This window comes from Nicotiana attenuata, unplaced genomic scaffold (assembly GCF_001879085.1).
Source record: "Nicotiana attenuata strain UT unplaced genomic scaffold, NIATTr2, whole genome shotgun sequence".
Classification (NCBI taxonomy): Eukaryota; Viridiplantae; Streptophyta; class Magnoliopsida; order Solanales; family Solanaceae; genus Nicotiana; species Nicotiana attenuata.
In genome coordinates this window covers 566,148-588,834 of record NW_017670532.1, presented here as the reverse complement: position 1 = coordinate 588,834, position 22,687 = coordinate 566,148, and the positions used below count along the sequence as shown (strand labels likewise).

The 22,687-nt window shown below is 37.1% G+C and overlaps 1 long non-coding RNA gene and 1 other non-coding gene across 2 annotated transcripts; one reads left to right on the top strand and one right to left on the bottom strand.

Annotated features, from left to right (window-relative positions):
• The first annotated feature begins 15,221 nt into the window (after nt 1-15,221).
• LOC109240636 lies at nt 15,222-16,288 on the top strand. Its single transcript, XR_002070111.1, has 3 exons — nt 15,222-15,369; nt 15,451-15,646; nt 15,996-16,288. It is a non-coding gene; the product is annotated as an uncharacterized LOC109240636 (long non-coding RNA).
• A 6,051-nt stretch (nt 16,289-22,339) lies between these two features.
• On the bottom strand, nt 22,340-22,412 carry TRNAK-UUU. Its single transcript has one exon. It is a non-coding gene; the product is annotated as a tRNA-Lys (tRNA).
• Between the last annotated feature and the right edge of the window lie 275 nt (nt 22,413-22,687).

Genomic DNA, 22,687 nt, shown 5'->3' with positions numbered 1-22,687 from the left:
TCACACATATTCCCTGTGGGATTCGACCCCAACCTTGTTGTGTTATTATATTTGACACCGACCACCTTACACTATTTAATTAAAGTGTAATTTGAGCGTATCAAATTTTGGCTGTAAGAGTATACTGTATTCATGTTATGATTTTGTGTTCCCTTGCTAGGCTTATTTTTGTACTATGGATATTGTGTGCCCTTGCCGGGCTTATTGTGCTGTTGTGGATATTGTGTGCCCGTGTCGGGCTATTTTGTGTAGCAGGTGCTCTTGCTGAGCTTGGTGTGATTAGTCTATTTTTATCTTTCTTTCGTTATTTATTTTCTTTAGTAGCTTGTCGTTATTAGTATTAATCGCTTTTATTTTAATATCCTTTTCAGTAGTGTTGTTTTCTTTTATTTTTATTTCCTTAAGTAATATTTCCTTGGGTTTTCTTCATGCTACGATTCTTTCCCAAGGAACATTTTTGAAGTGAACCGAGTGACTTTTCCCTATGATAGATGGCGTGACAACTTTCTTAAGGAAATTAGTCTTGTTTTGCTAGGAGGAGATTTTTGGATTATTTGGTACTAATAAAATTAGTCTCTTGTATGCAAAATATGAATTAAGAGTACCCCTCCGAATTTTGGTTTTGAACTAAAACAAGTAAGTTGCATGGTGAAGAATAATTTTTTTGATAAATTTTTGGTTCTTTTAGTGACTCTTTGCCCACTAGTTTGAATAATATTGCTCTAGATGCTATTATTAGAAAATGAAATTGATCCATATTGATTAATTCATGTGCCATGTGTGTTAGTGTTTGTACAAATAAATCTTGTGTTTACTTCTATCATCTAGAACTTGCCCGGTTGGTCTTTTAACGCTAATGATAGCATGTTTGGTTGGAGGGATGATCTTAGGCATTCTTTGTTTTAGTTGCAAAACCTCTCTGGCCTTTCAAGCCTATCATTGCATAAATAATATCACTAGTACCCTATTTGAGCCTTTAACCTTTTCTTTGGCCACCTCATTACAAACCTTTCCCCTTTTGTAAAATAATTCCCTCTTTTGAACCCGTCCCTTCTTGAACATTGAGAATGAGGCTAAAAGCCTAAGTTGGGGGTGTGGTGTCAAAGTGGAAATTGGTAAGGTTGTACATTGAGTGTAGGAACATATACCTCAAAGTGTTCATATTAAATTATTCAAGCTCCAAAACAAAACTGTGTATTAAAAAAAGAGAAATATTTGTATGTATATAAATACCTTGAAGAAAATTTGAGAGGTATTTAAGGTGGTTCTATGTTAGGTAACTAGATGCCAATGAGGCCATGTGGTTTGAAAAGAAACAAAGTGCAAAAAGAAAGACAAATGTGAGTAGTGTTCAAGGAGGGTGAACTCACTTGTATCCAAATGCTTATCCGACCCTTTCCTAAACCTACATTACAAGCTTAAAAAGTCCTTATGGGACCTCTAACCAAACATTCTTGAATAGGCGATGAATTAAAATAAGGGCAAGTTTATGTATGAGATGTTGTAACACTTGAAATTCTTTGTGAGAGTGAGTGTTTTTGTAAATTTGTCCTTTATTTTGTATTTTAAATATAGTAATTTTGGGACTTTCTTTCTTGTGAATGCACATGAATTAGGAAGGATTGGTGAAATTGAGTAAGTTGAGCATATGTAGTGGACTAGTACTTTTGAGTCACTTCTTGAAGCTTATTCTTGTCACTTGATTATTTTGAAACTCTCTTGCACATTCTTGAAGTTGTTTTTAAATGAGGGAGTCATTCGGGAAAGATACGCATACTTGAGCCTAATTATAGTGCCAACCAAATCCATAAGTATGGTGCTTAATTGGAGAATGTGATTTGTAAATAATAGCAATACCACTAGTTTTTTAAATGGTAAATCCTCATTGAAGTGTTGGTTTTGATTTGCTTGAGGACAAGCAAAAGCTTTAAGTTGGGGGTTTTGATGAGTGGTGATTTTACCACTCAATCTAGTCTCTTTTCCTTAGATTTTATGTCCTTTAACTATAATATGAGGTCGTTTATGGTGTTTATTGTTAGATTTTCAGGTAAATGATGCTATGAAGTGATTTGAATTGAATTGAAGTGGAATTGAGCAAAAGAGGGTGAAAATAGTGCAAAAACTCCCCTGTGATTCCGCATCTGCGGAAGGATGGTCGCAGAAGTGACCCTGCTTCTGCGTGAGAAGACTCGCTTCTGCGGTGGAGTCTGAGCTTGGAAGAAATCGCATCTGCGAATCATTTTTCGCTTCTACGGTAGCGCATCTGCACTTTTGATATCCGCATCTGCGCTTTTGGAGTCCGCATCTGCGGTGTCAAGCCTATTTCAACATTCCACTTCTGCGAAAGGTATCCGCATCTGCGAGAATTCATCCACAGATGCGGTCAACGGGCATCAGACTTGGGCAAATTAGGCATTTCACAATTTCTCATCCCCAAACCATTTTTATACTCGTCCAAGCAGATTTTTGGCATATCTTTGGCTTATTTTCAGTTCCTAGAACTAGAGAAGAACAAGTTTGGAAGCTAGGTTTGCACACACACTTTGGTCTTGAAGATTTAAAGCTTGTCGTTAAGAATTTCTTACCCATTTATGTTTATTTCTTCATTTCCTTGCTTTGTATTGTATAACTAAGTGGGTAGTATTTTATCCAACACTTGAATCTTGTTTATTCATATTTAAAGTGTGGATTAAATACCTTGTTGTGCTTATGTATTAAATAATTTTTATCCTTTTATGAAGTGAGTTATTGTTTCTTTAATTATTCTTGTTATTTAGTGTTTCTAAAGGGATTAGCTAACCCTAGGACTCGCCCACTAACTCCGAATTAATTTTGCAAAAGATAATTTGGGGTTGGGAAAGATTAATTAACAAGAACTTGAGATGTTAACCCTCATTTTATAGATTCTACCTAGGGATAGGATTGAACTACTTATAGCCATTCCGGATGTGCTTAATCTCTTAATTTTTTAGGGATAATTCAATTAGGAAGTCTTGTTAGTCTTCGGAAGAATCTAATTAAGAATTATTATCCGTGGCAAATTAACATCAACTCGCTCATATTTGTAAAATCGTGAAATACATTGGATCGTTACTTGAGTGTAATTCCCGATGCATCCATACTTGTAGCCATTGATCATTTTACTTGCTTTCTAGGTTAGTTTACATTTCCGCATTTAGATATAAAACATTTTCAAACCACTTCCAAGTGTTTGGCATTGCGCGATAAGTGATAGTTTTCTTATATTCCTTATCGCCTACATATTGTTCTGTGTGGGATTCGACCCCAACTCATAGTTGGGTAAATTATATTGTATGTGACCGTGTCCATTTACTTTTTAGTAGTGGATTTGGACGTCATCAGTCCTACTAGTATAAATATAATAAAATAAGACAAAAAGAAATATTACAGTAAAATAAATACGAAAATCTAACAGAGACAGAGTTCAATGTAAGGCAACAACTCAGAACACAGTAATAACAACAAGGGATCTCCTGGGATACCGCCCCGCAGTCCTAAGCGTAAATGTGTAGGGGGGATCTCCCAAAATATCGTTCCGTAGTCCCAAAGTAAATATGTAATGCTGGGGGATCTCCTGGAATACCTCTCCATAGTCCCAACGTAAATATGGAGTGGGGGGGATCTCCCGAAATACAGTTCCGTAGTCCCAAAGTAAATATGCAACTCAATCAATAAAATAACAGTTACAGCAAAGAAATCTATAGCTTAGACTAAGTTCACATCAAAGAAATCAGGAAATTTTACTAAACATGTTGCACATAGTTCAAATATGCAGTTAAAATACGTAGACATGCTTTTCTAATCTAAACAAGGCAGTAAGATAAGCTAGTATATTTCAAACAAGGAAAAACAGGTCATGATTTAGTGAAAAACGAAGTTTTACAACAAATAGCCCGTGTACGTACTTGTCACCTCACGTACACGACGCTCATATATAAAATAGTACCAAACCCTAAGGGGAATTCCCCACACAAGGTTAGGCAAGACACGTACCTTGAACCTAGCTCAAATCAATCTGAAATCACGCTCTTGCCATGAGTTTCCGATTCCAAGTGTCCCAAATCTAATCAAATCCATTACATAACGTAAACATAGCTATAAGTAACTAATTTAGCTAAGAAATCAGGGCTAAGGCAAGGAAATAGAAAAACGTCCAAAAAACCTCCCGGGCTTGTCGACGCCCCCTTTTCCTCAAAAAAAAAAGCGGAATCGGGTTTACGACATTTGGGAATATAACTCTATTCCCGTTTGGGAATTGGGTTTTGGATTTTGGAGAGTCGCCACCTAATGATTATAGTGCATTAGGACACTTTTTAGAAGAATTTAAGATGAAAACCAGAGTTAAGGGCTAGAAATTATCTCGAGGGGAAGGTGTCAGGCACCCCTCAAGATCCACTAGTGTGGTTCCCGGCCATGCTACAATTGTGACTTTAAATGCGAACAAACGAATAAACAAGCAAGCATTGCAAATACGAAAAACTATTACAAATAAGAAGCACAAAAGGGTTTAAAAAAAGTGCTGAAATTTGGAAGGAAAACAGTTTTTCTTTTGTGATTAAAGAAGAGATACGCAAATAAAGGGAAGGGGTCAAATAATTGGTGCAAGCAACTTAAAAGAGTACAAGAAACGGAAGTTGAAGATGGGACAGCTTTTTTTTAAAATTCTGAAAATTATCAAAACTAATAAAGAGGGAGGGGGGTCCTAGGTTTATACATTACATAGATCATTCGCACAACACCAGTACCCAATTGTACGCATAGTGTTATCGTGTAATCATCATCTCCATGTCTATCCTTCCCACCCCGTTTAAGGTATTAGAGCGCGGAATGGTATCGTTTACTTATTGCATGCTATTACCCGTCCCAATCCTATTAGTGCTGGAGGCAAATGGACTACTAATCCTAAAGGGAAAGGGGTTTGGGGGCTTTTAGAAGTTTCAAAGGATAAAATGCTAAGGCGTCAACCAAAACAAGTAATTGCAAATAGAAGGGGAAGCAGACAAGCGTTCAAGGCTCAAATATGCCTCCATAAATCATTCGAAAATCACAGAGTTTAGCATGTCTTTCACGTACTGATTTTGGTCTTATTTAAATAATGCGACGAGCGAACTGGTTCAACGCATATTTTTAGGCAAAAAGTCTACATTAGGCATACTCGAATGCAGTTGTTTGAAACTGATCTGGTTGACCTAAGTGTTGATTAGGACTAGGCGTGATATATACTGATTTTAGAAACAAATGTGCAAACTAACAGGGTTACCAATTTAAGCGGGGCAGTACGAGTTTAACAGCTAGTATTATCTCTATTCAAATTCGAGATTTCCTATAGGCATGCTTTCTATATGACTAATGATTTGGACACCCTTTAGATGTTGATAAAAGGTCCTATGAACATGTTCTCTATATGCAGCTTTTATTATTCAAACCTATAAATGGTTTGCCTAGTGACGTTTGTAGATGCAGAATGCAGCAGTTTGTAGACCATGTTTTATATGAAATTGCGGAACAATTAGAACTTAACCTATAGGCAGGATATCTATGCGTGTTTGCAGGAATTAAAGATTAAACCTACGAGCATGATTTCTAGGTGGGTATGCAGAAATAAGAGTTTAATCCTATAGGCATGATTTCTAGGTGTGTTTGCAGAAATAAAAGTTTAAACCTATAGGCATGATTTCTAGGCGGATATGCAGAAATAAGAGTTTAAACCTATAGGCATGATTTCTAGGTGTGTTTGCAGAAATAAAAGTTTAAACCTATAGGCAGGATCTCTACCCTAGGTGCATAAAGTAAATCTCATCCCCCATTTTTACTAAGTTCCCCAGAGTTTATACAAATTATTACAACCCAAAAGAAACAACTGAAATAATAAAAATACATCAGAAATCCTCAGCTACATACGAGAAGCCTAATCCAGACTTGAGGCCTAATAACATGAGATTAAACCACTTCCGAGATCCAAATTTCCAAGCCTTCTCTTATCTAAGGTGTTTCAGAGATCCAAGGGATTTCAGGAACCCCAGGCAGTGCATACACCCAAGATATTAATAGGAATTGAGTTGTGCAGTGTGGAAGGGCCAGCCCTTATGTGTCCAAGTTCAGAGGGAGCTCAAGGGTCCCAATGCAAGGCTCACACAAGAGGGGCAAAACTTAAATTCTAGGAGTTGAGTGTAAGTGCAATAGAAAGGGGTAGGGGGGCTACCCAGGCAGGCTGGTGGTCATGCCCAGCCACAATATAGACTGGCACACCCCTAACCAAACCTATGATCAAGCATTTAGGGAGTAAAGACCTACTGGAGGTCAAGCCATGGCCTGAACAATAATCAGAAGTACTGGCAGGCCAAGGTTGTTACTCAGCATACACACAATAAGGGAATGGGGATGGGAAATTGACAATCTTAGGACCCCAAAGGGTCCAGTTCATAACCATGGACAATGATTTCAGACATTGCCATGTTTCTGAACCATAACTTAAAGCATACAAAGGGGATATGAGGGTTTGGGATTCATAAAGTACCAAATACATAACAAACAACTGACAGGATCGTGACGACCCGACCCGTCTTCACGTGAGTTACCGCCCCGTTTCCCCCATGTTATGCTTCTTCATGTTTCGTTATCAGTATTTGATGTGTTAGAGTTGGTTTGGAATGGTTTTGATAAGAAATGAGACACTTAGTCTCTTTTAAAAAGGCTTAAGTTGGAAAAGTCAACCGGATGTTGACTTTTGTGTTAGAGGGCTCGGATTTGAATTCTGATGATTTGTTTAACTTCGGGGGATGATTTGTGACTTAGGAGTGCGATCGGAATTGATTTGGAGGTTCGGTGTAGAATTAGGCTTGAATTGGCGAAGTTAGTATTTTGGCGAATTCCGGTTGGTAGGTGAGATTTTGATCCGGGGTCGGAATGAGATTCCGAGAGTTGCAGTAGCTTCGTTAGGTGATTTTTGATGTGTGTGCAAAATTTCAGGTCATTCGGAGGTGTTTTGGTCGCGTTTTTGATCGAATACGTGTTTCGGAAGTTTTAGAAGAACTTAGGCTTGAATTCGATGAGAAATGATGGTTTTAGTGTTGTTTGAGGTGTGTTGATGATTGGAGCAAGTTTGAATAAGGTATTGGATCATGTTTGTATTTTTGGTTGAGGTCCCGAGGGCCTCGGGGTGATTTCGGATGGCTAACAGGATGAAAATTGAAGTTGGAGATTGCAGGTTCATATCTGATATCTGGTATTTTTACTTCTGCGGAAATGGGCCGCAGAAGCGGTCGCACAGAGGCAAAGGGAGGATCGCATAAGCGACTTTTGGGCCTGGTGCTGTTTTCGCAGAAGCGGTTATGGGAGCCGCATCTGTGAAGCCGCAGATGCGGAAGGGAGACCGCAGAAGCGGTTTTTGAATTTTAGGAGATTCCGCAGAAGCGGAAATATTACCGCAGATGCGGTAGTAGCAGAAGCGACAAAGGACCGCAGGAGCGGAAATAACTGATCAGAAAGGGTTTTAATTCCCTTCGCGAAATATTTATAGAACACATATTTTGACTTCGGACTTGGGGTGTTCTTGAGCGATTTTGAAGAGGAAATTCAAGGACTTCGATCAGGTAAGCATTCTTGGACTTAGAACACAATTTTATCATGCAAATACATGAAAATTCACTGAAAACTCAAGGAATTAAGGTCAAAAATGGTGGTTTAGGGCTTGAAACTTAAGAGAACAAAAATGGGAATTTGAGGGGTCATTTGGACTCCGATTTTGGTGTTCTTTATATGTATAGACTCGTGGCGAGATAAGGAATCCGGTGATGTAAAATTTATAATTTTTCGAGAAGTGGGCCTGGGGCTCGGGTTTTGCCAACTTCGTGATTTTCGATGTTTGTCGAGTCTTTTCGGTTGGGTTATATTCCCTTAGCATGTTGTGACGTATTCGTTGTGGTTTTGGTCAGATTCGACGCGCGAAGAGGTGAATTCGAAAGGCAAGGGCATAGCAAGCTAGGACTTTGGCCGGCTTGAGGTTAGTAATAAATGTAAATGCTGTGTTGAGGGTTTGAAACCCCGAATTTGCACAACGTAGTGCTATGTGAGGTGACTTGCACGCCGGATAACGGGTGTGGGGTAGAGCACCGTCAGGGATTGTGACTTGGTCCGTCCTGCTTAATAAAATTGATACCTATTTGATTGTAGATTTGTAACATCCTTATAAAAATGGATTAATTGTCGTAATTGGGCTTCGTGCCAACTACTTGAATCCTTCAAGGATTATTTTGATGGTTTCCTATCATATTTATAAATATTAAACTCAGCCCTGGTATTTAATACTGTGTTTGAAATCTCAGCCATTTTCTTAAATTAGAAATTAAGTTAATATTTTTAAATGAAGTTTGGGTTGAATATTTTTATACTATTGTGTGATTTTTGGACTGAGTATGGGATCGGGCTGCACGCCGCAGCAGTATTATAATGATATTGATATGAGGCCAAGGGCCTGTTTGATGCCACGAGATGGCTTATTATTGCGCTTGGGCCGTAAGGGGCCCCTCCCGGAGTCTGCACACCCCCAGTGAGCGTCGTCGACGTTAAATAAATGGAGCGGGCTGCACGGCCGCAGCGGGGTACTGGAGGTACCGGTTTATGTGTTGCATTGCATATTTAATTGTTATTTATTCTCATTCTGGTGTGACTTTATCATAACTATTTTTAATGTTTACTGTATTATGCTATTGGTCCACGTTGTTGTATTTATAGCTTTACTTTGTGTTTATTTAGGATTTCTTATCCTTGGACCTTATTTATATTTATTACTTTCTGGGTTGGAAGTACTCACAATACTCCCTGCACCTTGTGTGCAGATTCAGGTACACCACAGGGTGAGTGAGGACTTGTTTAGCGGAGCAGTAAATATCTGGGAGTATCGAGGTAGCTGCATGGCGTTCGCAGCCTTGATCTCTCCCTTCTATCTTTTATTATTTTATTCGTATTAATGTCTTAGTCGGACTTGTAATAGGTGAATAATCTGTTTCTAGAGGCTCATGTTCGTGACACCAGATTCTGTGCACTATTTAGTATTTTATTTTGGGGTTTTCAAATGTTAGAGATTATATCAGAATTACCGCACTAAATTGGTATTATAGTAGTGAACATTTATCTATTTATTTAGATTATTTGGCTAAGGTTGCGTAAATGGTCGGGCTTGCCTAGCAATGTGTTGGGCGCCATCACGACCGGGGTTTGGGTCGTGACAAGGATGCACATGTAAATTAAACATTGAATTACAAGGGAAAGGGAAACATGTTACAGCATGCTAGAAACAAATGTTAACTAAGGAAGACATGAAAAGAAGTAGGTAGGAATAAAACATATTGTAGTTGAGACATGTAAATTAACTGGGACATACCAGTAGAAAAGCAAAAAGTGCAGAAGAAAGTAGAGTAAACAAAGTCCACAGTAGCACAAGTAGCAGAAAGAGGGAGAGAGTTTTTAAGTAAGAGTGATTTTGAACTCAGATTGCTTTCTGTGTTCGTGTATTCAAAGAAAAGAGAGGAGAGTATTTATAGCTTTGAAAACGCGTAGAGAAATAAGGTAACAAGTACAAATCTAACACAAATATGGGCATGGTCACAAATCAGAATCAATTAGTATAAGACTCCCCTTTAATCTTATTCAAACGGATACTAACAGGATCCAAATAAGGAAAGGAGAATCAGCCTTGTAAGCAGAATGGCAGTTGCCATAAAAGAAACAGTAAAGTTATACAATAGGCAATTAAGTCTAAGTACAGGATTTGAAATTATTTTTGGAAAGATTCAGTGAGGCCAATCAAAGGAAAAGAATCAATTAGACTTTGACAGGCTAGTAAAATCAGGATCTCAAGGAAGGAAAATTTTTTGAAATCAATTTCGAGTTAAATAAATCACAAGAGGTACTCAGTATATAATGCATGCACAAATAGCAGACATGTGAGGCTAAGTCATGGCAAAGAAACATCATACAACAATAGCATAGAGCAGACATTCAAAGCATGTTAGTTAGGCTTCAGTGTGTAATAGAAGGAGTCGAAAACATGCAGAGAGTCAAACGAGAATCATAAGCGTGGAACATATAGGGAAAAGAAATGTTGAAACAAGGAATTAAGCTAAATGATTTCAAACATACAAACATGCACAAACAAAACTCACAGGACTTCGAATAGCCTCCCAAAGAGACTAGGGTTTCAAATCAGTTGAGTTCAGAGACGACAAACAGGTGAAACAACAAGCAATTTTAAAGCTCAAGCGAAAACCCCCTAAAAATTAGGGTTTTAATCATTAATCGGTAAACCAACAGATAGGCTCATGAACTCACGTAAATCTCCCAAAATTAGGGTTTTTAACATCAAATAGACCTAGAGCTGATAAGCGTATGAATCGAATGAAACCTTAACAAACAGACTCAAACAAGAATCCCAAAATTAGGGCTTTTCAACATGCTTACTTAGATAAGGGAAACAAATCAACAAAGTACAGAAAACATGCCAAGAACAAGGGGGGAGGGGGATTCGAAACAACTTAACATAAAACCATAATTAAAAGAACAAAGAGTTTTGAAAGCAAAAATTAGGGAAACCTCGAGAAACATGCTCAGAAAGTTCAAACACACATAGATCTGGAGCAGATCTAAGAATAAATCGAAGGAACCTTAGAGCTAGGGTTTCATAAGAAACCCAGGTGACGAGAAAGGCTTTGGAAACCATCGATCTGAGCGGGATAGTCGAAGATCGAACTCGAATGGCCATGGCTAGCCGGACAGAGGTTGAAGATGACCGGAGAACAGCCATCGAGCAAAGCTTGGTCGAGACCTTTTCAAGATCTGGTCATAGGACCTTAGAGATGAGCCCATAGAAGCCATGGATTAGGGTTTCGATGGGAGGCGGCGGCTAGGGTTTTGAGAGAGCTCGAGAGATGAGAGCGTTTGAAGGCGGCGGATTGGGAAAATGAGATAGGGTTAGGCGGACGTGTGAATTAAAAAAGGTAAGAAGTAACGGTGGCCGTTAATCTAAATGATGAACGACCGAGATTTAAAAGGATATGGGTTGGGTCGGTTGAAAATGTACTTGGTCGGGTTGGAATGTTAATTGGGCTGGGTAATTGGGTTTTAAATTGGGGCTGAAATGGGGTGCCAAATTGGCTATAATTGAAATGCAATAAAGGCTAAACCGTAAATAGCTAATTTTCCCCTTTTAATTTTTATAAAATAGTAATACAGATTTTAAAAACAAATTAAACGTACTGGGTAAATAAGTATTATATAAATATTAATTAAAAAATGCTGGGATTAATTTTATAAACATAAAATGCCATAAATTACAAGATAGGTTATAATTGCAATTATATGCAATTTAGCTTTAAAAATACCAAACAAATTTGTAAAAACATGCGAAAATTACCTTAATTATATTTAGGTGTAAATGTGAAAATAAAATGAATTATTCACCAAAATGATAATTTTGAGAATAATTATTGGATTTTGTTGTGTAAAAATAGGCAATAAATTGGTTTTAAAAATCATTAAAAATGTCAAAACTCTTGGATGTGCTTATATATGCACCAATATGCTATTTTGGAAATATTTGGGTATAAAAATACTTAGGGAAAAATTGGGTATCAACAGGGCTCACGTCTCGAAATTGAGTAAAAGTTACCAAATAAGAACACCCACTCACTCACGAGTTCACTCGTACCAAAATTATCCAAATCCCACTCAAAACTCAAAAATTTAATTGGGGAACTTTTGCCCCATTTTCCCAACTTTCTCACTCAAATTCCTTGATTAAATGAGGAAAACAACAATAAATGAATGAAATGTGATCAAAATAGGATTAGGAATCGTTACCCAAAGATCTCCTCTGAAAAACTCTCGAAAAATCGCCTTCCTCCGAGCTTAAAATCGAATTTTGTGAAATGAACATTGAACCCTCGAATCTGCCCCTTTTTTGCCCAGTGATTTCCGCTTCTGCGATCCCAGGACCGCATCTGCGGTCCCGCGCCTGCGGCTGGGACTTCGCATCTGCGGTGCCGCGTCTGCGCCTGGGACTCAATATCTGCGAGTTTTCATTAAACTCCCAGAGTCCGTACTTGCGCTCCTTCGTCCGCATCTACGGATGCACTTCCATAGCTAATTGTCCGCTTCTGCTGAGCCATGGATCCTCTCACCTCTGCATCTGCGACTACCCTTCTGCAGATGCGGCTCAGCTCCTGCGGCACCCTTGTCGTTACACTTAGAATGCAAAACTGAAGGTTAAAATTAAAGATGACCTATCGGGTCATCACAGAACGCAATAATAATTTATTAATAATAGAGAGCAAAGGTTGAACAATGCAATTGAATAATTGAGTAACTATAGATGGAGACACAAGGTATGGATGGGTTTAAATAGCAGTCCATTCGAAATTCTTTGCCTTGTTTAACTCCCATCTATTACTGTCATTTATTATATTAACCAGTCTTTTAGTACACGCGCTGCGCGTCTACCCTATTTTGATTATATGTAAAATTTAAAAACTATATGTAAAACAATATGTAAAAAATTTCATTAATATTATATTAAAACTATGGTTGACTCACAAATAAAAAATAAGTTTTTGAAATTGATAATATTGATCTTGTAAATCAATAATTATGAAACTGCTTCCCTAGTCGAAATCTTCAATCATCATTCCATATATTCAACTTAAATAAATTTCACTTCTATAATTTTATCTTCTCGACTTCATAGTTTCAAACAAGAACATCATATTTTCTTGGAATATCTTATGAAAATTATGGTTGTTAATAATCTAATTAAGAATTCGAAAATGTTACATTATTGTTGTAACTTGTTTTTGGAAAAACTAAGAGTGATGATTGACAAATCTATTATAATCTAGTATTGATGATTCTCCTCTTATTTATGCCTATTAATGTACCTTCTCTATCAGACTCGGAGCCATTCTCTTATGCTTGGCTCCGACACTAATAGGCATAGTACGAGTTATTTGACTCCGAAGCTATTTTACGTATCATCTTTAAATGTTACTCTTCTTTGACATCAGGTGTAGGCAGTGAGTGGCGGACGCATGTGGAAGCAAACAGGTTCAACTGAAGCCGCTTCATCAAAAAATAATACTGTGTATATGTATAAATTTCGATTAAAGTTGCATAAATTTTGTATAAATATTTTATTTGAAAACCACTTGACAACTATTGTTTTAAAGGACTAAAGTTATGTACTTCTTGAATCCGCTTGCACAAAATGCTTGAGTCTTGCCACTAGTTGTAAGTGTCGTCATTAATGATCCTACATGGCGAGTCTAGTTTCCACTAATTCACCTTTGGATCATTTTACTTGGTGAGAAAAATAAAGTTATTACTCTCGAAGGTGAGGGAGGGTAAGAGACAAAACATATTGGCCAAAGAAGGTAATAAAGTGAAATATAAGGACGACCAGGCAAAGAAAAGTACATGAACCCGAAATTTAAGAAAAGGCATAGTATAAAAGATCGAGAGATGTGAAGTTGGTACTAGGGTTTTGTTCGAAATGGCCGAAGAGCAACGGAGCTTCCCCGTAGATACTGATGATTGAGCATATATGGGATGACATGCTTTTATGCCAAAGGCGCTTCAAAGGAGCATCGCCGTCTATTTCAAGAAATATATCAAGATACACCGTCAAGATTTTGTGTAACCGATTGTTGTTTCTTTCTACTACTCCTTCCTTATATATATATATATATATATATATATATATATATAAAATTTGTGATGTATTCATCAATTGTTGTTAATTTGTGGTGCTCTAAGCTCATAAATGTGTTGTTCTCTTAGCTTGAGGTGGCAAGTTCAGCCCGTAAATGTGTACCCCTTCCCAAGCTTGAATGTGTTGTGTCACTAACTAGAGAGTGTCAGAATGGGTTGGACACGGAATTACCATCAAAATACTGTGTTAAATGGGTCAAAACAAGTGTAAACCAATCAAACCCAATGGGTCACAGTTAAGTGTTTTTCACCAGCTAGTAACAGGGGGAAACTTTTGAACCAGCAAAGAACCATAGATGTTTTAAGCAGCTTCTGGGATTTCGTTCTGACCTAATTGCTGTCACATTTTAAATATTAAATGAAGTCTATTTTGGAATGCTCAACACGTTTAAATTACAGTTTTTACCAAGCTTTTTTTTGGATAAGGACATTTTTTACCAAGTTTTTGGATCATTTACCCTAAACTCAAGTTTCAAAATGAATTTTTGAACAAAATCAAAGTCAAAAAAAATGTTGGATGCTTTTTATTATTTTATACAGCCAATTTAACCTCCTAAAAGCAACAAAAGAGGAAGGAGATAAAATCTCATGTGAAAATGAAGTCATAACCCAACAAGAAAACTGTTTTTGACTGGTATAATAACTGAGAGAATAAGAAAAGAAGTTCAGAGCATTGGTAGTTCAAAAAGGCATTGAGTGAGATAAAGAATGATTAATTACTCCAGGAGCATTTTTGGTACGTTAAGCGAGGTTGATGAAAAAGTAGTTTGGTCATGTTAGATGGGTTGGGTCATAACGTGTTATTATATCCATCTTGACCCAGCCCATATTGGTGCAAGCAAAGTTTGAGTTAGGTTGGGTTATGACCTGTTCAATGACATGACCAATTTTGATCCACCCAAGTTTAACTTAACTCGCCCGTCCGTTTGACACCCCTGTAATCTTAGCTCTCACTTTTCTGCCCAAATCCAGCATTGCCCCCCTCGGCCACCTTATCTTATCCATGTGTTACAGATGTGCCAAGCTGAGCCAAGATAACTTAGAATATCCCAAGCTCTGCCCACTCTGAGCGTCCCTGAGCTTTTAGAGACTTAAGTGCGGCAGAAAAAATTGTGGTGCTTACTTACAAGTCATTTTTTCTTGGATACCTTTTCAAAATAAATATAGGAATTCATGGTTGTTTCTGTGGTGCTTTTAGCCCTAGTGTTTAAGTGATTCGTCTCCCTTGATTAGCCCCCGGTTCTCGTTAAGCTAATCGACCAAATACTAATAGAGCATTTTAGCTCAATGCAGTTGAATTTCTTCTCATGATTGGATATATTTTCTTTGACTTGTGCTTGCTTTAACTTATCTCTGTATATTTGAAATATGGACAGATGTGTGCAATTCAGTTAGACCCTCTTTCGTTAAAGATATAGATATGTATTCATGACTGATTGGCTTAATTGACAGGGTTTCGACATTGACATCTATCCTGGTGATGCTAAGGCAGCTACATATATACCATATCTGGATTTTGAGAAAGAAATTGGCATGCTGATGGAACTGGCTAACCATGCTATTGAGGATTACAACAATAGGGAAACCACTGTATGCCTTATCTTTTCTTGCTTTGTGTGAATAATCTCCTCAACGCCAATATCCTCACAGTATATTCTTTATGTCTTCTAGGTTTACAAATACAAGGTTTTGTGTATTGAAAAAGTGAACTATCTTCGGGCCAAATGTCGTGAATTTTTCATAACTGTTGAAGCTGAAAATCTCACTCTGCGGCGTTTAGCTATAGAAGCCTTTCAAATCCATGCATATAAGGGACCACATGGGGAGAATATTGTCCGTCTTTGCAGAAAAAGGGTGCTGATATGAGGTATACAATCTATGGATCATTTGCTAGATGGCTCATAGTGCTATTTTTTTGTCGTTTCGTCTGTTGAAATGGGAATTATGAGATGATTTACTTGTGGATGGGCCTTCTTCCGAGGAATTCACAGGAAAAACACTATACTAAATAAATGATGAATTTAAGGAGAAGGGCTATAGAAATATTCCTTTTTATCTGAGCTTTATCTTCAGTTACAGAGATATTTAGTAGGTGAAATTTGATGACATTGAAACTTGGAAACTGCTGTTACTGGACCTTTTGTCTTGGGGAAAATAAAAATTTGATTAAATTAAATATAATAAGGTAATAACTGATGACTTGCCTCCAATTGCAGCAGGTGGTCTAGCCGTCAAAGAGTTGAAGTTCTAATTTGTTTTGGTTGTATCTATCTAGACTAGAGGAAGCATCGCAGGAGGCAAGGAAAGAGAGTTGAACTTTAGTTTTCTATATCATGTGCTAGTTGAGAAACATTATATGATATGTAATTGAAGTGGATTGTACTTGTTGTCTAAATTATGTATTGCCTATGCTCTTCTAGTTGTAATTAGGATTCGTATTGGTAAAGTGGAATTTGTTTCACCATATATGTGTGAATTTATTCTAGTATAGAGCCTTGAGTTGCAGTAAGTGACTTTGTTAGTCGGCCTTTTCATGTAAACTAAATTATACTACTGATATGGAGTATAACCATAATATTTAGTTTTTTCAAGTACAAAGGAAGTAACACCATTTGTAATTAGTTCTTCCTAAATCAAACAGTAAAAAGTATTCTCAATAAATTAGATTCATCAAAAGAAAAAAGACCGCCAATGAGCTAGTATTGTTATGAGATACTGTATATGATTTGTTTATCAATCAACATAAAACTATGACTTGTTTTCAACCATAAGAAAGTATTGTTATGCACGAAGCTTGCCTTACACAAAACAATCTAAAGAGGAGGATTACAACATTACGTATGTCAAGATATGATGGCTATAAACCTTAGAACTATGTTGCAATTCATTGGTATGTGTTCCTCACGACAGTGCAAGCTGGAAGCTGCGACAGAGTGGAAGAATTTTCAAACATGAATCACGTGGATAATATGACCAAGGATGCTTTGACAGGAAAATAGAGCTCATAAACAATCTAAAATACAGTAGGACCCTCTTAGTGATATTATTTCATTAATATATTTTTATTCATAAACCCAATACAAGCACCAAACTGAAATCTTAAAAATAAAATATATGTTGCTGAAGAGTAAATGAGATCAATCTTTGTGAGTTTTCCAAAGGAACTAGTGTTAAAGTATAAGCAAAGTTATTGCTTAATGAGCAATGGAGAACTACTAAGATCTTCAATTTCACAGAGAAAATCATAGTATAAGAAAGGATCATCGTGATATTAGAGCATTTGAAGAATTTCCGCCTATGACCAAAAGGTAGGTACCATATAATAGGGACATTTGAAACACATCAGTCTGATAACTTGCTTAAGACATCAAAAGGTACACAGCAAAGAAACACTCTACACAGGAAGACTCCTAACCAACAAAAATCAACATTCATGAAGCTCTGCAATTACAGAGTACTAGAAACTGAAAGGAAAATATATGCAAACAGTAACCACAAAGATATGAATGAGTCTCCATCTCTTTTTATACGTATATGTAACAGAAAATCAAACTATCTGAAACTTAATACTGCCCACAAGTAGCAACTGTATATGCCCATGCAGCTTCATTAGGAATCCCCCCAATTATTCCAGCACTAAACTCAAACTTGATGGAAAATCAACCGACAAACTGAAGATTACCTATGTCCAGACAACTCACAAGGTAATTTGAACTAGTTTGCACGCACAGATATTAACAAAGGGAAGTTTTACTTTTCTTCAAGAAAACCAGGCACAAAATGTTTGTATACCCTAGGTTGTAAATTCCATGACTATAGCACAGATATTAACAAAGGGAAGTTTTACTTTTCTTCAAGAAAACCAGGCACAAAATGTTTGTATACCCTAGGTTGTAAATTCCATGACTATAGCAACATAATATAATTCTTGACGCACGATTATAGAACTACATTTTCACTCTCTTCGTCTGTCATTCTCCTATCTATTTAATGTTTTATTCCTCTCACCATTCACAGAAACCGTAGAAACAAAGGAGAAAACTCAACAGAACTCAGATATACAGCAGATGCCAAGCAGAGAGTTATCATCGAAAGAGTTACAGACCAGAGAGAGGAGGAGCAGAAATTTGGAGAGACACTGAAAGAGCAGCAATAGAAAGTAAGAGAGAATAGGACTTCCGCATATATGTTTACATGGTAGAATTCAGTATGGAGAGGAATGAGTTTCTTTAACTGCATTCCCACACATGAAAAGAGAATAAAAGACCCTTGCCTTTGGATTTCTGTGAGCACTCAAAAATTTCAACGATCCCAACATACCCTTTGTCAGAAGCTTTTCGATACAACATCAGATGCAAACGCCAATTTTTCAAAGACTTGCAGCACAGAGATTACTTCCTTAAGACAAGCATATTTTCGTACTATCTCTACCTCTTACTATGGTTTGCATAATATCTGATTTCAGTGCCACAGACACATATGATGCAAGAGAAGAAAGTGGAGCAAGCTAAGCTTGCTATACCTAAGCAATAACACAATTTTATGCACTAATTTCATACGGTAGGTAGAAGCATCGTACAGTGTATAAGCTAGAATAACGCATTTTCGCTGCTGATCAAACTTATGAGCTTCCTCACCGCACTCTCATATTCCCCAAAAACAACACGATTCCCCTCATCTTGCATTATCATTGTTCGGGCAGAAGCTAGCAAGGGATGGTGACACGAAGAGAAACAGAATATAAGAGAGATGAAGGCAACAGTATAGGCCGAGACATAAAAAAGTAAATTATTCTTAGTATACAGTACACCAAAAAGTGAAAAAAGATAAAGAGAGAGAGTTCTTCAGCTTCACAAGGCTTGCCAGATAAGTGAAATAACTTCAAAGCTCAAAAAGAGTGTTATGAATACCTCTATGGCTCTATCTGCAGATTCACTGATCCAATTGGTCTTCTACCACAGCCCTTATGTTTGCAAAGATAATAGGGGAAGCTTCTGGAGAGGCAGAACATCAGGAAGAAATCAAGAGGATTACCGAAAAACCTCAGAACACGTACTTGTCATAGTCCTTTAATTAAGCCTTAAACAACAATTACTACTCAATCACAAAATGACACGTAAATTGTCTCAGAAATTAAAGAGAGAGAGAAAGAAGATTAGCCAATAAGCCACAAAATGTTTGTATTTCCAGGTAGTAAATCCTATGACTACAGTAACATAATTATTAATGAGGCATTGTTGTACTTCTGTGCAATTGAAATATTGACTGTAGAGCTACCAAGCTCATTGTCCTCCATATTACGCATTGTGCTCTTGCCGTTCAAACCATAACTTGGTGATCTAGCACAAAAAGTTCATTTTTTGAGACTGATTAGTGAAGAAAATTTTTCTCTTGCTGCTAGGACTAAAGCCCGACATTCTATACCATAATTACAAACATGGTCATTATAAAAATTCTTACCCCCAAAATACCAATATACCTGCTAAAAAAAACCAATAAATTTTTAACCCCTCTCAGTCATCAAACCTGCAATACCAAATTCCTCTCCACCCTCTGCTCGGCAACACAAAAATGGATTAGGTACATGCAAACAAAGACGGATTGATACATGCGCCAAGATATATATATTTCCTATTTCTTAACATGTGTCTACATCAGGTACAATACTGACATTCATGTAACAAAATCCAGCAAGAAAGGTTATAAAGAAAATAAAAACTAGTAATAAATATCCATCAAACACTCATAATACAAGAAACATAATTACAAAGGAGAAAACCTCAGCAGAAATCACAGATATCCTAATCCCTCAAATTTCTCTCAATTGATTAAAAGCTTTTGCAGAACAGATCTCATAGAATCTTTGATTTGAAACTCGCAGACACATCCTAATGCGTCTTGAAGTCATACATTTTGATGTCGATGCTCTTGAAACATTCAGGAGCTGAAAGACTGAGAATCCTTGGTGTCAGTAGCATCATTAGACTGTACATGATTATAGAAAAGTTGATTAATTAGATTTATTAGAAACGAAACATGAAAAAATCACAGATAATATCAAAACAACCACTTTTTTTTTTAACTTAATAAAAAATAATATTAGTATGAAAGACCTCCTGTAGAAAAAGGAGCGTCTCTCTACACAAAGTTATTCCGCTGCCAGTAGGCCTAAAGACCTATACTTCAGGATCTGAATTGAGCGATTCTTTGAAAACAACTTTCATTCCTCTCTTTCCAGAGCACCCAACAGACACAAGCAGGAACAGTAATCCAGTATTCTTTAGTTGTCTTACGAGGACAGCAGCACCTCCAGCAAATCAGTAGGTCTTATAACGATTGTGGCAAAATTACACTGTCCAAAAAACTGCTACACATCTCTTTCGTCCGCCCTAGACCCACCCACCAAATGTTTCCAAGTTGATGTTTTTTTTAGCACGCGTGCCTCCGTCCGAAAAAAAGATGTATATTCCGGACATTTTGTCGTGGGTGCTACTAGAAAAAATTGTTATCCGACCGATGGATTCCCCGGTTTTTGGATTTTCATTTCTTTATGTAAAAAAGAGTTGGATCAAAGGCCTCGTCTCTGTACCAGTTGCTTTGCTACCCGACAATTTAAGAACAGGTGATTGCAGGTCTCCTCATCTTCATAACACAAAATACATCTGCTACACAGAGCAGACTCCTTCTCTGTAGATTAATATGGGTGAGATCAGCTTCGTATGCAGCAACCCACAAAAATATCTGAACTAGCCCCTTCACCTCCCAGAAAAATTGCCTTCTAAAATTAAGGTTCCAAGCATTTCAACTTCGACTCTGCCAGATTGTGACTTCTGTATCCATCATCAGATTATAGAAATGTGGGATTCCAATTGTTGAGGAACAGGTAACTATCCGGGCAGTACAAGAAAAAGACATTAGAACTATTTAAGAAGATCAGCTATAATGAAATAGGAATCAGATAAACCTTTAGTATCAGCGGAAGTGTAGAAAGCTCAACCAAGAGCAACTCCCTCAGATCACTGTTGACACTATGAAAGGTTTCATCTATACAACAACAACAACAACCCAGTATAATCCCACAAATGGGGTATGGGGAGGGTAGTGTGTACGCACACCTTAGCCCTGCCCTGGGGGTAGGAAGGCTATTTCCGAAAAAGGTTTCATCTATAGCAAGCAAAAAACAAAAAAAAACAAAAAAAAAAGAGAGAAATAAATGAGTAATAAACATAAAACCCTTTTCACCACAGGTATGAAAAATGAGTCCATATAAACAAATCAACAGTAATTTATAAGCACAAGAGAGGCCAATGAAGGTGTCCCAGAAGTAGGAGTGCAACTATTTGGACCTAATTTTGTAAAAGGCAACGATTTATTCTTTCCTTTGGCGCCATCCTTATAATTTTACTGTTTTAACCAGAAACAAACAAGACCCTACCATGTGATGAAGTCAGGTCTCTCAATCGGAGGATCTCTACTATAGGTGGACAATAAAACGTACACCTCAATCCTGTTTCACGTGATTGTCTGCTTGTGATGACGTGATTATCTATTCATAAAACCAAGTTGATCAACTAATTCAAAATTTGTCAATGAGATGTGAACTTGAGAAACAAATTTGTTCATATCTGTGAAAGCTAATTTTTACAGTTTGAATTTAAGAGGGAGTATAATAGTAGCAATACACATATTTTCAAAAGTAATCCTTGACCATGAACACTTCGAAAAAAATAAGGTTAAAGGAAGAGCTCCACCAGTCAGAAAACAATATCCACATAACATAATCATTATGGAATTATATATGTTAGCCTCAAGTATAAGCAACAAAGGAATATATCCCATGCTATCCCCCAACTCAACCAGAGGACACATGTCTCATGTAAACTCAGCACAGAATCATAAGAACTGCGCCTCACTTAAAACTAATTGTGGTTCCCAAACATAAATTTATTCACAATCATAACAATAGCAATTGAAAGTATTTGTCAAGGAATATTTTCAAACTAAGTCACGACAAATTCCAATTGAGTTTCATATTTACTGTTTGACTATTGCCTTGGTGACTAAAGTCTTGGCGACCTATGGTAACCAAAGAAGATAAAATCTCATTCCAATTCAATTAATTGGAAAAAATGGACCGAAATCTTTCAATGTACATACTCCATATATCCACTATGTCTATCCTCGTGTAAGTTATATAATCGCACCCAGAATTTTGAAATTCCAAATCATTGGGAACTCAACCATGTTCCGTTTTTCTAGTGTATAAAAAAGAACAACAACAACAAACCCCAATAATTTCTAAGATGTACGCAGCCTTACCCGGTTACCCCTACCCTGGAAGGGCACAGAGGTTGTTTCCGATAGACCCTCAGCTGGAGAACAAGTGTATAAAAAAGATTACTCTAAAGACTTATTATTAGGCCTACCAAAATGCATATTCCTCTGCTGACTTTTCTAACAGCTTCTGAAAAAGGCAAGCAAGGAAACCTTTTAAAAAAAGGGATTAGGGAGGGAAGTATACAACAACATACCCAGTATTATCCCACAAACTAAGAGGAAAAGCCGTCTGTGAGAATCAAACCCACGACTACATGGTTAAAAGCCATGCGCTCTACCAGCTGAGCTAAGACGGCACATTTAGGGAGGGAAGTATAACCAAGAAAAAGAAGATAAAATGCAAAATTATTTGCCAGTCATCACTTGATAGCTAAGAGTTAGCTTAGTTGAATACTCCGTATCCCTCAAAAAAATAATCGTATCTGAGTAGAAGAATATGTTTTCCTACGATATTGTATAACAGCATTATAGAAGTCATAAAAAGGGAGAAAAGAGACAAAATCATGGAGCTTGAGGAAACTTTGATTTTCATGATACTAGTGAATCTCCAAGCTTAATCTAATCCAATTAT